General features: G+C 33.5%; 1 protein-coding gene and 1 long non-coding RNA gene across 2 annotated transcripts in view; one reads left to right on the forward strand and one right to left on the reverse strand.

Moving 5' to 3' along the window:
- Positions 1-288: 288 nt before the first annotated feature.
- On the reverse strand, positions 289-2,867 carry LOC139499357 (uncharacterized). Its single transcript, XR_011658164.1, has 2 exons — positions 2,776-2,867; positions 289-703 (listed from the first exon to the last, which is right to left on the reverse strand). It is a non-coding gene; the product is annotated as an uncharacterized lncRNA (long non-coding RNA).
- Positions 2,868-14,920: 12,053 nt separating this feature from the next.
- LOC139499358 (uncharacterized) overlaps positions 14,921-17,902 on the forward strand; it is a 30,743-nt gene continuing 27,761 nt past the window's right edge. The window contains exon 1 of the mRNA XM_071288041.1: positions 14,921-15,646. The gene's annotated coding sequence lies outside the window, so the exon portion shown is untranslated. The remainder of the gene's footprint in view (positions 15,647-17,902) is intronic.

Genomic DNA, 17,902 nt, shown 5'->3' on the forward strand with positions numbered 1-17,902 from the left:
TTATGTATGGGCTGTTGGTTTCATGTGATAATATTTATCGACCTGCTATGCTGCATGGGTTTTGTTGATGGTGATTGACATACATCCATTGATTCAACCATTGTACATGTAGACTACTAGTTTTTAAAATCTTCATTTGATATTGAATGCATAGTTGTCTCATTTCAATCATATCCCATGTCTCCTTGCTTATTTTACTACACATACATGTACATCGTCAATATACACTCAACACCAAGCAGATTTGAAGTATTAAATGAATCTGGCATGTAATGGAATTTAAAAGAAGATGTTCAATGATTTATTTTTATATTAAAATATAGAAATAATCCAATTTAACCCAGGTATCACATGATCATCTATCAAGTCACTATCAAAGTTCCCTACACACAAAGCGTAGCTTTCAAGTTTAGGTAGAAGAGATTAAATGTTAATGATCCAATGAAACATTGTTGGTATATCCTCCATAAATGATATTCAGAGGAACGTTCTGGTCAAAAGTGGCATTCAGTTGTACACTAGTATTTCTATTTCTATTTGAAGGCATGCCATATATATCATGTATATATGTTAGTCCACATGATAAGTGCATGAATGGCCAACTGCTGTTTGCACACAACTGCTTAGACTTTTTTGGGGACTTGAATCCTTGTGCCTAGACTTTTCTTCTTAACATTCACCAGTTTGAGCATTTTGGAAAATACTGAAAAAAAGGTGTAATATAGTTACATGTGGCAATAATAATACAATATCATATGGCTTAAACAATTCCAATATCAAATATGTCGTTAACAATAGCAATACTACCTCAAGATCTCTGCTCGAATAATTATATTTGCAAAATTTATGTTAGATTTCTATGGGTTTATGCAAATTCAGGAATAATTTATATTTGTAGCAATGTTTCTATTGTTTTAAAATAAAATATTTTGCAATATTGTAGGATCAAAAGATGTCGCAAACAAACAAAAAATCAAAAATAACAATAAAAGGAATAAATGTTAGATAACAGAATATCCTTTATATATTATATATATAAAACTCTAACTGGACTTGGCTGAAGTATAGTTTAGAGCAGTTCGGTCTAGAAAAGATAAAACTCGGGTACATTTGTAATGCACAGGTTTAACAAAAATTATGATGTCTTGCTATTTTAATTATTTGCTTTGACGCCATTGCAGGAAAAAATCTTTCATTGCATTGTTGGATTTGAAGTTGTTGCAGGAAAACATTATTTAGCCTAGCAAAATGCCATAATTAAAAATTTGTAATGCATGTGATATGTGGTATAAACAGATAGTGGGTCTCATTGGGGTCTAAGCGTGACGCAGGATTGCTGATTTTTTGTAAGCGGGACACGTGAAAGTGAAATTATTGCGGCGTGAAAACGGGAAATGAGGTCTAGCGGGACCCGGGAAATGACAAAAAAATGAGAATTGCTTACGTACATAGTGTAAGTGGGATACGGGAATCTGACATAACGATAAGCGGGATCCAGGATTGGAACCCCCCAAAGAGACCCCCCAGATAGAGAAGAAGGGAGTCCATAATAATAACATGCATAATAAAAGGGGGGCAGTGATTTATAATGAAGACCAAAACAGCACTACCCATACATCATTAAAGGCATTAAAGTAGATGAGCTGTGTTGGTGTATTATTATTTTGATGTCAGTAAAAATGTACATTCATTTGTACACAATGTACGTTCACAATACCATGATGCTGGTAAACACTTAGTCCAAATAATTATGACGTCTTGAAAGGCTATTATAATTTTTTTCTTTGACGCCTTACATCGACATAATTAAGGCGTCAAAGAAAAAAATTATAATAGCCTTTCAAGACGTCATAATTATTTGGACTAGTAAACACTGGGCTGAACATTTGAAAATATTACCATCCATGCATCCATGCATTGTCCCTTTCCACATCTGCAAAGGCAAATCTATGGAGTTTTCTATGGAACATGGCTAGTTAAAATTGATGTAAAACTATTTCAAAACACATGGTTTAACGATTTCATTTCGGTATAAACAGGAAGGAAGTATCAGATTATTTAGTCCAAATAATTATGACGTCTTGAAAGGCTATTATAATTTTTTTCTTTGACGCCTTACATCGTCGATGTAAGGCGTCAAAGAAAAAAATTATAATAGCCTTTCAAGACGTCATAATTATTTGGACTACAGATTATTATGACAACTGGATCCCCTCCCAATTTAGGCCTGGTAAATTGCGATTCATCTGAGAACCACATTGATGTTTAAAGACAGAAAAATATCACCATTCCCTTATTTAGCGGTTTGAGCTTTCTTCAATACACTTTATCACCAATGTTTTACGTTTGTAAACATGTTTGAACATTAATCTAGGCCAATTGAAGAACTTTATTCATTTTTCCCAAGCCACCCCCATTTTCGCTCCAAAACGCCATTTTTGTTGTAATCAACTCAAAGAAACGTAAAAAAATAGGAAAACTAATGCATCAATCACTACGAAAGTTACTCAATACACGAAGAAATCATATATCTATCAGAAAATATAAATTTTATCACTCATCTCCGTTTTTTGAGGAAGGAGTATGAAAATAGAAAATGATGATAGGACCGCCCAATAGGCGGGATAGGGTGAGGTCACTTCGGTCAATATGCAAATTAATTCTATGGAGCCGTGTATTCTTACTGCGATCGTAAAGTTATTCATAACACCAGAACCATTTTAAACTTCTTATTTCAAGCATAATATTTGATAAATATAGATTGTAGATACTTACATATCGATGTCTATTTGTTTAGGTGATGCAAATGTCAGCCATTAATCAGAGCTAGTTTAGCATTTTCCAAATGCATCACGGGTAATCTCACAAAATCTCGCGCCGCAGAAGATATTATATAACCCGAATAATCCAGTCGTTATATTACGATCACTTCGATCACTCCATTAACTCTCCATCCTCTGGAGGACAATGACCGTAAGGGGGCGCTGTAATTATTCGAGTTAGATATTATACTACAGTCTATGCAAAAGCCCACGAGATTCCAATCCTTCTTACTATACAAATCCTTGCTTGGACATATTGATTAGAAATTAAAATATTAGAATCACGGAATTTACCGAAGATGTAATTTCGTTTCCAGCATTCATCGCTTCATTGATTTCTGATGTAAATAAACAAATCCGACGATACTTATTATATTACTATACAAATCCTTGATTATAGAAGAATACAAAAATTACAAGGTGAGCAATATGGTTTCTTATGTGCAAAGAAGCCTACACCAAGCACCACTGTGTATTGTTATTTGCAAGGGTTTCAGTGCACTATATGATACTATAGTGTCAGCTGTTGCAAATTATATAATTTATCTTTTTACAATGCACAGCTCTATATTTTGACAATGACCCCCAATGCAATCATTTATACGATCCTTCGAACCCCAAAAAAAACTTGCAATACAGTGAACTCCCAAATACATGTTTGCATGTGGGGTAGATAGTTTAATGATCTTTGATGTACTCGTACCTGATAATTTATTCTTTGTAGCTGTAGGGAGACTGATTTAGAAGGGGCCCAGGGGGCATGCAATCCTTTTTTGGGAAATTTGGTGGGCCTGCACTCATGAAAATTTCTGGATCCGCCACTGGTTGTTGGACCATAATAGTCCCAGTATGATCAGTGGTGATCAGCAGTCATTATAAAAAAAGAAGATGTGGTATGATTGCCCATGAGACAACTGTCTACAAGAGACCAAAATGACACAGACATGAACAACTATAGGTCAATGATGATCAAAATCTATACAACATAGTCAGCTATAAAGGCCCTGATATGACATGTAAAACAATTCAAACCAGAAAACCAACAGCCTTATTTATATAAAAAAATGAATGAAAACAAATATGTAACACATAAACAAACAACAACCACTGAGTTATAGGCTCCTGACTTGGGACAGACACATACATAAATAATGTGGCGTGGTAAACATGTTAGCGGGATTCTGATCCTCCCCCAAACCTTGGACAGTGGTACATGTATAACAGTACAACATAAGAACGAATTATAAAAATCAGTCAAAAAAGTCTTAACTCATCAGATTGCCCATTGATATATCAAAAGCACTGAAAATTTCATTTGATATGTCTGATTTCAATTTATTCACATCATCAGGTCTTGCACTTAGTATATTTTTTCGTAACAAACATTACTATTTGGTTGATTATCTAGGGAATCACTGAAGCATGACTGGAGAAGTCGCCCCCTTCCCCCTTATTGTCCCACCTGACCTAAGAATCTGTCCGTTCTTAAACCATTAACGTCATACATGTACAACAATTACTTTTCCATTGTGGCATCATATATTTTGTATTAAAACATCAAAATTTTACATGGAATATTTGTGATGTACATGTACAGTTTGTAATGGTGGACATATTCATATTGTAGCAATAAGGTGTATTCAAAGTAAAATAATTAATAACAAATCAACTCAATGGATAGAAGCATACTGTTTAGTCAATTTTTTTTTCACACAGCATCTGCATAGAGTGATGAGATATAAATCAGGAGATCAATCACAGGTTTTGGAGGCTAGAATTTTCATATTTTACTTATTTGGGTAGATACATGTAATGTGACAGAATATAAGTTCCCCCATAATATTTGTTCCAAAGAACTTTTAGCATATAACAAAAGTTCCATTGGGAACTTTCCTTATATAATATTTTATCCAATGCTATAAGAAAATTTCCTTCAAAAAGGATAAAATATTACATAAGGAAAGTTCCCAATGGAACTTTTGTTATATGCTAAATGTTCTTTGGAATAAATATCATGGACCATGTTTTATATAATAAAAGTTCCAGGAATATTTGTTATATTATAAAAGTTCCAGGAAAATTTGTTATATTATAAAAAGTTCTAGGAATATTTGTTATATTATAAAAGTTCTAGGAATATTAGTTATATTATAAAAGTTCCAGGCATATTGGAATAATGGATATATTACAAATGTTGCAGGAATAGTTATCATGGTTATTAAATAATTAAAGTTCCAGAAATATTTATTATATGATCACAGTGCAGCATGCAGTAATAAAATATTAAAAATATGTACAGGTAAATGTCATGTGAAGTGAACATTAATTAAGAGGTAAGCAGGTGTAAAAAATCAAATGACACTTTTTGTTTAAAGGAACAAATATTATGAAATCATATGACATTTTAGTTCCAGGAAAATATCTTATGAAGGTGGAAATAATATTATGTAATGTTTGATCCCAAGAACTTTTATTATCCATAGTTTTGTTCCAGGGGGAACAAGTATTATGCGGAACAAATATATGTTCACATAACACAACATTTATCTCGTCATAATACCTGTACGCTCAGTGTTCTTCATGAAAACTATCACACTGATCTTAAATCATTATAGGAAAGCAAAGTGTATAAGCAAACATTTCAGGAGGCTGACTGCAATAGTCTGTATATTATCTGAAAAAGCTTATTTCTTGTCAACTTTCTTATTATTTCAAACATTTTAATAGATGTCTCCCAAATTTGGTGTCTTTCTATAAGCTTTTTTCAAAGTCATTTTCATTTATTTTTCAACCCGGCCCAGAAATATGTGGTTACCTTTAATATAGCTGATTTAGGGAAAGGCGACCTGGGTGAAACAAAGGCTATATTTATTGTCAATGCAAACATTTTACCTGTTCAACACCAAATGCTGTCAAGTTTGGGGTCTCTGGCCATGGCTTTTTTTTAATAATAATAATTCATGTTACATGTACTTGTATATCTCCTTTGAATTTGTTTGCTTATTTGTTCTATGGTCTCTTTATGCATATCTATCTATATACCCCATTTTCATGGTCCTACAAAAATGTTTAAAATGTATACATTTTACTTTTTTCTAGCTTCTCTCATTTGATAGCTGTACCTTTTTGGTCACTATTTATGTGTTGCGTTTAAATAGGAATTGTAACACTTTACAGTGACTGAACAGGTAAAAGAAATACTTCTCAAGAAACAGAAAAAAGAAAACTACTTAGAACAGCACCAGACTACATGTATGTATGAATAGAAACTAAGATTGGAATAGCATGGAGGATATTATACGTCCTTGTGAATAAGCAAGGAAAGCTTTTAATAATAGTTCCTATTTTTTAATTTACTCTATTTTTCATTCATTATCTGTGCAAATTTCAACATAATATGTCATATATAAAATTCTTATCTAACTATACTCAAACTTTTAGTGGTGGATCCAGAAATTTTCATAAGCGAGAGCCCACTGACTGCCTAAGAAGGGGCCAACTCCAGTCATGCTTCAGTGATTCCCTATAAAAAAAAACAAATTTTTCCTACAAAAGGGATGGCCCAGGCCCCTGAAAAACACTTTTAATTCCACCCCTGACTTTAATTTAATATGACAAGTGTTTCATTTACCAAAATTCTGGGGCATTTCTGTGATAGATATCATGCACAATTTTATAAATGAGAGGGGAAAGAAGATCCACATGTGGTGTACCTGCACATGACAATTGCAAACTGCCCCATTTTTTTCTATCACAACCAATCAACTGATCATGCTGAAACTGACATTATCAGATTATCAGAGAGTACACATCAAATGAAAAATCACAAATAACTGATACATATTATCAGATATTATAGAAATAATTATGTTTTAAATTTATTACAAAAAAATGTGTGCTCAATCTTGTAGATAGATACAACTGGATCTCATATACATGTATGTAAGTACCAAAGACAACTGTCTATCCAAGTCACAATTTATAAAAGTAAATTATTAAAGGTTGGAGTTTAGTCTTCAACGCAAAGCAGCACTTTTATATATTCAATCAATCATGACAATGGCATTTGGGGTTAAACATGTTCTCGTAGGTAAATAATATTGCCTCAGAATTTTTTCATGAGAGTGTTATAGTCTATAGAGTATTACTTCCTGTTCGGTGGAATAGTTAAATAGAAGTCAATACGTTCTTGCTCAATCCTATGTCGCTTTGAAGGTGTCATGATTGTCATCCTCAGACTTAGCAATGTGTTACTGTAATTTGAATTTCAAAACAACTGAGTGACGTTTTTCGAAGCACTGGTCAACTCTACCATAGCGAATCACATTACTTTGACAATCAGTAAATTCCAGCCAAAAATATCTTTATAAGTAAAGAATTGTCACATCAATATAAAAAAATAGAGTACACAGGAAATCGCAAAGTTCACATAGTCTAGTATGATTAATCATTTAAAAAAAAATGAGCAAAAAGGGGGGGGGGGGTGTACGCCTTATACATCCCCCTCTGGATCCGCCTCTTCCTTCTGTTGTTGTCCATTTTGTCAAGTAGTAATCCTCAAAAGTACTTGTAGGTTATATGCTATTTTTATCAAGTTGATTATAGACACAGAATACATTTTATTATAATATCATTCCCCATTTCCATTCTCAATTTTATAAAATCTCCTTCCATTATAACACGGGTAGACCAATAATACACCAAAAATGACAAATTAGTAGACAAATTAGTAGAAAAAAGCGCATGTTTTCATATTGCTTGAAGTGCAATATTCCAATAAAAATAAACTACTCACAAACCACTGATCTCAATATAATCAGCTAAAATACGGCAAGCTTTTTAGAAAAGCTATTACTTGTCAGTACTTAATCTTCACAATAAATGAATCGGTTTATATTGCAATGATAATATTTAACAGTGCTTTGTATTGAACTATCTTTATCTGGCGATAGGAACGTGTGAAGGACAAAACAATACAGCTATTGATATTTGTATTTTGTATTGATTCTTGGTATCTTCATTATAAGTATTTTAACAAAATTAAAAAAATGCTGGTGCGGGCTGAAGTGTCTTATAATAGAATAACTGCTAGAGAATATCGTTCGTGTGATAAAAAACGCTGCAAATGCTGCCTACAGATGCATCATTCATCAAATATTCACAGTAAGGCAACCAAAAATAACTACAAAATATTTTGCAATGTTACCTGCAAAAGTATGAATGCTATTTAAATACTAGAATGTTCGGTTTGTGACCTCCAATATGTTGGTCAGTCAAAACAGTCTTTCTAGAAACGCCTCAATGGCCAATTGCAAAGGAGTGATATATCTTAGAAGCCAATTCTCCAATTTCTCAAGAATTTCAGATAGTGGGGTCACTTAATCGATAACCGCATTGAAATACATGTGATTGAACAGAACATTCACTGGATTGCTGCCAAGCGACAGATTCGGGAAAGCTTTTGGATAAAGGAACTAAATATACGTCATCCAAACATCATCAATAAGAAATACTAACAATTTTATTTCTTCACCAATTTATGGATGTAAATATTCAAAGTGACATATATTTGAGTTGCGAGTTTTGTTTATATTATGATGTTCAAGATTTTGGATTTAATCAATAGACCAAACCTTACCTTTATTATTGACCTATTTTACACATAGACACAGTATTGTTAAAATTATTGACACTGACGAATGCTATTTGTTACGCCGAAATGTTTGTCACGAAATGATTTAATATCAACATCAACAAATGGAAGTTTTTATCGACCTTGACTGGCTACATCTTCGTATAATACCATCTTATATTAGTACCGTTATGCAAATTTTTAGACTTATATAATTTGTCTCCCTTATCTGCTTTGTATCGTCATTCTGGTGTAAATAAGATTTTCTGGTTGGTCCTTTTAATAGACTTCTACAAAGGCCTCGACATGCAAATTTGAAACTTTTCAACTGAGAAAACTTACAGCCTAATTCCTAAAAAATATTCACAAAATCTAAAACTACAAGCTCCTAACTTGTGGCAGACACATAAGTACCAGGATTATAAACGTGTTGGATGGTGGCGACACACCCTCTTAACCTTAGACAGTGGTGTAACGACATATCACAAGGACAAACAATAAAAAATAAACGAAACAACAATTCGAAACAGTAATAAACGACAACCACTCAATACAATATACCAAGTTCTTGACATTTGACAGGCACATATAGACTGTAGCGGGGTTAAATATATTTGATGTCACAAACACTCCTTTAGCCTTGGACAGTCGTGTTAAAATATGAGAACAAACTTTATCAATCAGTTGAAAAGGGCTTAACTCATCAGATCGATACAATGCAGTAAATACAAAAAAAAACCCAGCAGCACAGACCGGACGTAGTAGGGTATTAACACAAAAGACAGATCTGAAAGTACTCGTACTGACTGACAGCTTGCTCAAAGCCAATAATGATACAACATCATGTTATCAATCTATTCTAAAAGATATCATCATTAAGGGAAGTAACTCCTAATTGGTCAAATTGAGTAAATCCAAAGGATTACATAATTATATAACTGGACATACAACCGGCAGTTAAACCCATGCCAAAGTAGGCGTCCGTTGTGTTTTGTGTGTTGTAAACATTTGTGGTCACGTACGGTCAGAGTTTTAGTGTTAAATCAAATGTACCATGAAGAAGAGATAGTACCACCCTCAATGTATTTTGAAGAACCCTTAAAAGCACTCGTTTATGGGTACCCTTCGATAATCTAAATGTTTGTCCTCATACACATTGCTCTTTTTCTATTGGTCAACACGGTCGACCTTCTAATGCACGACTGACCCAAGTATAAGGGTCTGGATGGGGTTAAGTAATAGAAAATAATGAGGAAAATGTGCAGACTAAAGGACCCCAAAAAAATTAAGAAATGAGAAAAATAGGCCAACGTTACAAACTAAAGAATATAGAATGAGGTCCTGAAATATAAAGAATAGAGAAAAACAACCTTAAAGAATTCCAAATCCAGACACTCACGTGTTGTATTAACTATTAATTGGTGTTCTTCCTGAACATGCATATATATGAAACCATAGTTACTGTAACGTGAAGTAACTTACAATCAATCAATCAATCAATCTACAAATGTCATCTTATGTTATTCAGGTTACTTTCAGAAATCATAAATGTACCAAATAGATATCGAGGGAAATTGCACAGTGGAAGTGGCTGCACAAATTTTTGTTGGCAATATTGTATTATGTTAAAATAAGAAATTTTCTTTTACAACAAAATTCTAGAATGTTACTGAGCAATTGTTTGGACACATGTAAAGAAAGTTATGAGTATCGAAAGACCACATCAACGAGTTTTCGCAAGGGTTCTTTAGAAAAGAGAGACGGTGGTATTATCTATCTACATGATGCATCTGATTTAACTTCTAACTCTGACCAAACGTCAATACAAATTTATACATCCGACACAGCACAACGGACGCCCTGCTGTTGCACGGGTTTTACTGCCGACTGGTGAGGGGTTTAGCTAGCTATAAAACCAGGTACAATCCACCATTTTTTTATTTAAGAAAATGTCTGTACCAAGTCAGGAATATGACAGTTGTTATCCATTCGTTTGATATGTTTGCGCTTTTGATTTTGCTATTTGATTAGGGACTTCCATTTTGAATTTTCTTTGGAGTTAAGTATTTGTGTGATTTTACTTTTTTGTATACCAAGTTAACGCTTAGGATTCACTCAATTTGATCAATTAAGAATTACTTCCCTTAATTATGGTATCTTGTAGAATAGAGCTGATTCAAGAAGCAAACATAAAATCTATTGGGTGTTGGATGTGTACTAATTGATGTGTACGCACAAAACACGTTGAACCCCGCCGCTTTTTTGCGCTTGTCCCAAATCAGGAGCCTTTGGCCCTTGCTAGTCTTGTTTGTTTTTTCTAATTTTATTTTAGTTCATTTAAATATGTTTTGGAGTTTATTAAGACGTCCATTTTCACTGTACTAGTACACATTTGTATGTAGGGGCCAGATGAGGCCCACCTCCGGGTAAAGGACTTTCTCGCTGCATTGATGACCCATTGGTGACCTTCGGCAATTATCCGCTCTTTGGTCGGGTTGTTGTGTCATTGACCTTTTCCCCATTTCCATTTCCATTTCCATTGTCAATTCATTTTTTAATTTATATGTTAGTTATAGATACATGATGTTTTATTAGTTATTGGCTTTCAACTAATCGTTGTATGGTTAGTGTCCAATATCAAATCGTTCATACATATTTAGGACGATACATCAGTAATTTGTTATATGCTCAACGTCCAGTAGCAAATATTTCGTATATATTCAGTACGAAAAACTCACTTATTGGGATATATGTTTAACGTCCAGTAGCAAATGTCTCATATCTCAATAGCTGTATGCTCAATGAACAGTATCAAATCCTTCATACATAAATTTGTGTAGATTAGCGAAAAGTAGCAAAGCTATCGTACACTCATTGTTGTATGATCAAAGCCCAGCAGTAAAGCCTTCATATCAATAACGTCATTATATAGGGAAATAACAGGCAGTCAGCAAATTTATATATAGTTCCATTTCACTATAACGACTTTTTACATGGCCAGGAACATAATACTGGTATTGCACATGGCCACAAACTCCCCTTGTTGTTCCTTTACGTGGCAACATACACAAAGCCGGTCCTTCACATGAACAAGAACACCATGCTGGTCTTTTACGTGGACGAGAAAACCATACCCGTCTTTCACATGGACGCGAGTAAAGTGTGCATTGAATTATAGTTGTTTCCTATGAGATCTTTCGCTTTTTTATATTTTGTATCGAAATTTAATGATTTTGGTACATGTGTTCTCTAATGGTGATTGTTATGTCAGACATCATGAATACACTAAGGATAGAGATCCCCAAAAGTTATTTAAACTTGACTGCATGGTAATACTACTTTGGAAATTGAGGACTAACGAAATTTGTAAATATAGGGGAAGAGAGATAACTGAATCCGGATAAATGGTAAAATTTTATTTCAAGAAGATAAAATAATATATGTATATATATAAAAGTGCGAGATTCATTTTAAAAAAGACCTATAGGAACAAAACAATTAATGAAATAAGTATAATAGAACAACACAGGATATTCATGAAACAATAGCAGGCATGTTTGTTTAACAGTGGTTTTATTCCGTCAGTATACTTTATCCGGAGGATGAAAATTCCTAGTGTTTTTTTACACCAATAAAAAATCGCTAATCCAGGTCCGGTGTAAAATATCCACCACTCTTGATAAGATTCTAAAGAGAATTTTTTAAAGAGGAAATATAGAAAAAATGGGGCTTGATTTTTTTGGGGGTATTTGAATAAACAAATACTTGCATACAAATGTAGCTGATTTATGTAAACAAATGTACAAAATAAACGGAATGTCTTCACAGACGCTTTGAACCAGAAATTATTACACTAGTGATTTTGTACCAGGAATTATTACACTGTCTATTGATTTTGTACTGGGAAAATTGCACCGATGCTTACATTGATAAAGTGTTTTAGTACTCACTTTGAAGATAATGCTTTATTTACGAATTAAATTTTGATTAACAAAAAGTGGAAAGAGACTGAAGAAACAAGATGTACACGGAAGTTTATAATCTATAATGTTTCTGTTGACTGACATAAATACCAAAATATTGTTGCGAAGTCAAACTATCTACCTTGAAAAGGTGTGACAGTGTCCGTCCTAATCAAACATACTTACTTTTAAATTAATTTCAACTGAAAACTGGACAATGAATTTCTAACGCTTTGGGGGTCAATCCAAAGGTTTCGCCTTCTTATCGGTCGACCTACCTTCTATTCTATTTAATGTATTATATTCCTACTTTGTGTCTTCTGGTTTTCGGGACTGCCTCACACAATTTAGCTCTTTGGTCCAAAAAGGTAGAACATGTTTAAATTATTAAGTTAGTTGTCGTCTGCCAGTGCAGAAGCATGGCATTGTATTAAAATTGAGAGAAGTAAAGTGTTTCTTGGTTCTTATCATAGTCCCCAGGCTAAGTAAAAGTATTAGATCGGTATCCGTTCTCGTACGGAACACGCAAAAAGCCATGTTATATGTGTCGATGGACGTTCAAGGCAAACAACTATCAAGCCGCTATGTGTTTATGGTCACAACCCACGTGTTACTGAAAAAAAAATTGAAAACAACACATTTAATCATTTCTTGCGTTCGAAGCGCTTTTTCTGGATTTACTTTCATCAGGAACGCTCAAAACCAAACATTTGAAATCAGAAGATGTATAAGTACCGACACCGTTGAATAGTAATATGTCAAAAATACCTCAACTAAATAGCCAAATTCATCTAAAGCCAACTTTGTCTGAGGAGTTGAAACCTTAGTTTCTTAATAATTTCAAAATTTATAAAGGGACAAACATATTTAGTAAAGTTTGTTAAATCATGTCAGTACCAAAGTACTGCATGACTAGTGAGCTGATGATACCCTCGGGGACTGATAGTTCCCGAGTTACTGAACTTTCTCAATATGAGAATATTGATTACATTTGCAGGTGTATAATGTACATTTACAATTGCCTTTTTTTATTCGGAAATCCAAACGACAATGCATGAATTTTACTACGAAAACAAATTAATGTGGTGATCTAAATGTCAGTAATGAAACATCATTCACATATTATTCACCCTAAGTTTTTGATAATTGACAACAACGCGGAAATAATTTATGATCGATGTCACCTAGATGTTGCTGCACAGCACTGTGGTTTGTTATGATCGATGTCACCTAGATGTTGCTGCACAGCACTGTGGTTTAAAAGAAATATTGTGTAGGGTAAATAAATTTTTGTCCATCTCATTTGCGCCAAATATAAATAGTTGGTCAATAACATTGAAAAATTAATTGGGGAATATTTCAAAGAGACAACAACCCGATCAAAATGCAGATAACAGCCGACGGCAACAAATGGGTCTTCAACACTTCGAGAAAATTCCGCAACCGGCGGTGGTCCTCAGATGGCCTTCTAAATAAAATTATGTACTAGGTCAGTGAAAATGGACGTCACCCGTCTTGTTAAACTCCAAAAAACATAAGAAAATACGTTAAGACATGTTCCTTACCATATGACAAGATACTTCAAATTCCATAAAAATGTTTGTGGTTTTTGCTACATAATTCTAATATTTCAAATTCTCTGATAGTATCTTTAAATATTTCGAAACACTAGCAATAATAACATATTTTAGAATATTTAAAGTTGAGAATTTTGTCTATTGTAATAATTGTAACAGATTACACCTACATACATATAAACAAATGACAATGTGTATCCATAAGTATTTAGATTGACACTACTTAGTTTAAAGACAACGTTAGGCCAGGCACAATTTGTTTTTCGTTATACTTATATTTTCACGTTTGTAACAACTGAAAAAGAGTAAATTAATAAATAAAAAAAAATTAACCCTCTTGAATTCAATATTTTGTTTCCTCAAACTTAATTAAGAAGATTTGTTTTTATCGTATTGGTTTTATTTTAGGATACGAATACCAACCTCGAATCAATTCAGTCGAGCGTAATACCTTTATTGAAATAGTCATTACAACAAATGGAAGTTTTTAACGACCTTGACTGGCTATACAGCCCTTGCACGGTCGGTAAGTCATTACATTGTCATATCGGGGCCTTTGATAGCTTTTATATGCTTTGCTCACTGTTGAAGGGCGTACGGTGACCTATAATTGTTAATGTCTGTGTCATTTTGGTCTCTTGTGGACAGTTGTCTCATTTGCAATCATACCCCATCTTCTTTTTTTATATTAGAAATTAAATTATAAAACTCGAGATCACCTTTTTCTGTCTTCCAAATGGACAGAACCATTTTCTTTCTGCCCTGGCCTAAGATTTGTTAACAATTGTAAAATTTTAAAATATTTTCAGAATGAGTATAATATACCAATTAAAACAACACAATACTCATGTTGGCGGTTATCTTAACATTTTTTTTTATTGTTTTTTAATCTGAAGGATTAGGTTTGAGTTAGTTTATTATAATCTGTATATAGTATGTATTCGACAAATTTCATGATAATACAGAAGAGACGAATCGGTTTGAATTAGAGATCCTGGTCAATATATAGAAGTGGACTCTTGACCAATTGGACTCTTGACCAATTAAGGGATTTAACTTAATTTAGATAATCTTCAGTTTATTACGGGGGATAACTGACGTTAAATCTTTAAGCTTTTAAAACGTTGTTTTTATTCAAGGATCAAACAATTTATAGGATTTTATTTCTACACAGAGGTCATTCGGTTCCGTGAAGAAGATTTTGTTTCTACACAAAGGTCAGCCAGTTCTGGAGAAGATTCTGTTTCTACACAAAGTTGAGACAGTTGTAGTGGACACACAGTAAAAATGACAATTGAGTATTAGGGCTTTTTAAGTTGTGTAACTCTTTGATTCGAATGTAGGAATTTGTAGTAATTTCAAAGCTGCATAACTTACAAAGTTCATTGGAGAACACGAAGAGAAACATATAATTTCAGTAGTAGAAACGTAATTTATACTATTGAAGTTGAAATGAAGCTGTGATAGATTCATAGAAATTTCGGGAATTCTGGACGACATAGGGAATTCTGGACGAGATCGAGAATTCTGGACGACACAGGGAATTCTGCACGACATCAGGAATCCTGCACAACATCGGGAATGCGACACGTCATTCAAGACAGACAACGCATGTAAATATTGAGATAATTTGAATCGCATCAAGACAAAACAGTACGTATGTTTCAATTATTTATGTATCTATAATGTTTGTGGTTTTCATGGTATTTCACTTCCATGTAACAAAATAAAAGCGCCCCCTTATGGCCATTGTCCTCCGGAGGATGTAGCGATCGAAGTGAGTGAAATTATGACTGGATTTTTCGGGTTGTAGTACTGGTACCTACGATTTATTTGCCATTACGTAAAAGGTATAATTACCTCTACTGAGAATTGGGACCTTAGTTTCGATGGCATGTGTAGAGATAGTGTCTCGCTACCTTGCAACAACTATTTGAGGGGTCCGCAGGTGCGCTGTTGGAAGGCAAATTTTTGTCCCCTATAAAACATGCCCTCATTGTGCGGTGGCAGTTAGAATTTCCCACCCTTTTACCAACATTTACTGCTCTATTATAGGACATACAACCATTGTTAACTGATTTTCGTCTTGAACATGCATACAAAATGTGACACTAAACGTAAAACAAAAAAACAATAAATCATTAAAAGGTGGTTTGTTTTCTTTTACCTTCGTATGAAACGCATTTTAACACGAGTTCTTATTCAAATCTTGTGTTGTAAAACCATTGTCCCAGGCTGAGGGTTTGGGCTGGCGCCCCAAAAACATATTAAACCCTGCCGCATTAAGTATATGCTTTTCTCAAGACAACATATCCTGTATTTCAGTGGTTGCCGTTTGTTGCTGTATATATTATAAGCGTTTCTTTGTCACCCTTTACATGACGCTTGTTGTTAGTTTCCTTGTTCAATTTGCTTTACATTTTAAATTTCATGCATACTTTAACTTGTTGGACACTATGTTTAAGATTTGAAAGATCATGAAGGCTGCAGACCTTAATTATTATAATGGTCCATCCTTTGTTCAAGTCATGTATAAAGATGTTGCTTTATGTTTAATGATTTAACTTAGGTATTTGGTATAGGTTTTGTTCATTGTTTTACATACAGGCTTTCAAGAAAAAAAATCGTCTTGATTGATATAATAACAAGAATGTGTCCCCAGTACACGGATGCCAGGCCAACTCCGCACTATCATTTTCTATGTTCAGTGGACCGTAAAATTGGGGTAAAAACTCTTATTTGGCATACAAATTAGAAAGATCATATCATAAGGAAAATGTGTACTAAGTTTCAAGTTGATTGGACTTCAACTTAAAAAAAAACTACCCCGACCAAAAACTTTAACCAAAAGTTTAACCTGAAGCGGGACACACGGACGAACGAACGAACGAATGAACGGACGCACAGACCAGAAAACATAATGCCTATAAATGGGGCATAAAAATATTCTGAAATTTCAAAAAAATAACAGTCAAATAATATGATATTACTACTCTTAATAATAATTATATGACATATGTTGCTCCGCCTAATCAATTAATATCTAATAGTAATTGAATTAAAAATGTTAAAAGAATGTGCAAAAATTGATTTAACCTGCGGACATATCACGCAGACAGGTATGGATCATACCAACTGTAAGTGTCAAAATATGACAATAGAGTTCTTTCAAATAAACCTCTTACATTTGAAATTAAACTAGAGGCTCCAAGAAGACATGATGTCTTAACTATAAGACTCTAGCTATAGGGACACTTTACAAAAGTTTCTAGTTTTCGATTAGTAGCTTTAACTGAAAATTCTCTCTCTCTCTCTCTCGTCGGTTCTGTATTTTGTTCTTCTTACGATGGTTCTCGCACTTAACAGATCTAACCTGTTCTATTAATTTCAAATTTGTTTATGTGTTTGCGCCCTGAAAATGCATGAAACAATCATTGAATCATAATGTATTTTGTTTACCTCAGAACATTCCGTTTCATACTTTAATTGTTCTCCTTGTTAAAAAATAGCGATGTTTGACCTCATGTAGCGATGTTTGACCCCATGTATCTATGTTTGACCTCTTGTATGTCTTTCCAGAATCCCACAGGACTTTAATAACGAAATACATATTATGTTATATAAATAAAGAAAATCTTAAAGTAAAAATCATGAGAGATGAAAGTCACGATTTGTCTAATCACAACACATTTATATCTATATATTATATACTTCATTTTATAGGATAATATTTCATATTGTGGTACAAATATAGTGTCAAATTTTAACAAGACTAATTTATAAAAGCTATATAAAAAAGAAGATGTGGTATGATTGCCAATGAGACAACAATCCACAAAAGACCAAAATGACACAGACATTAACAACTATAGGTCACCGTACGGCCTTCAACAATGAGCAAAGCCCATA

This window comes from Mytilus edulis, chromosome 12 (genome assembly GCF_963676685.1).
Source record: "Mytilus edulis chromosome 12, xbMytEdul2.2, whole genome shotgun sequence".
In the NCBI taxonomy this organism is placed as follows: domain Eukaryota; kingdom Metazoa; phylum Mollusca; class Bivalvia; order Mytilida; family Mytilidae; genus Mytilus; species Mytilus edulis.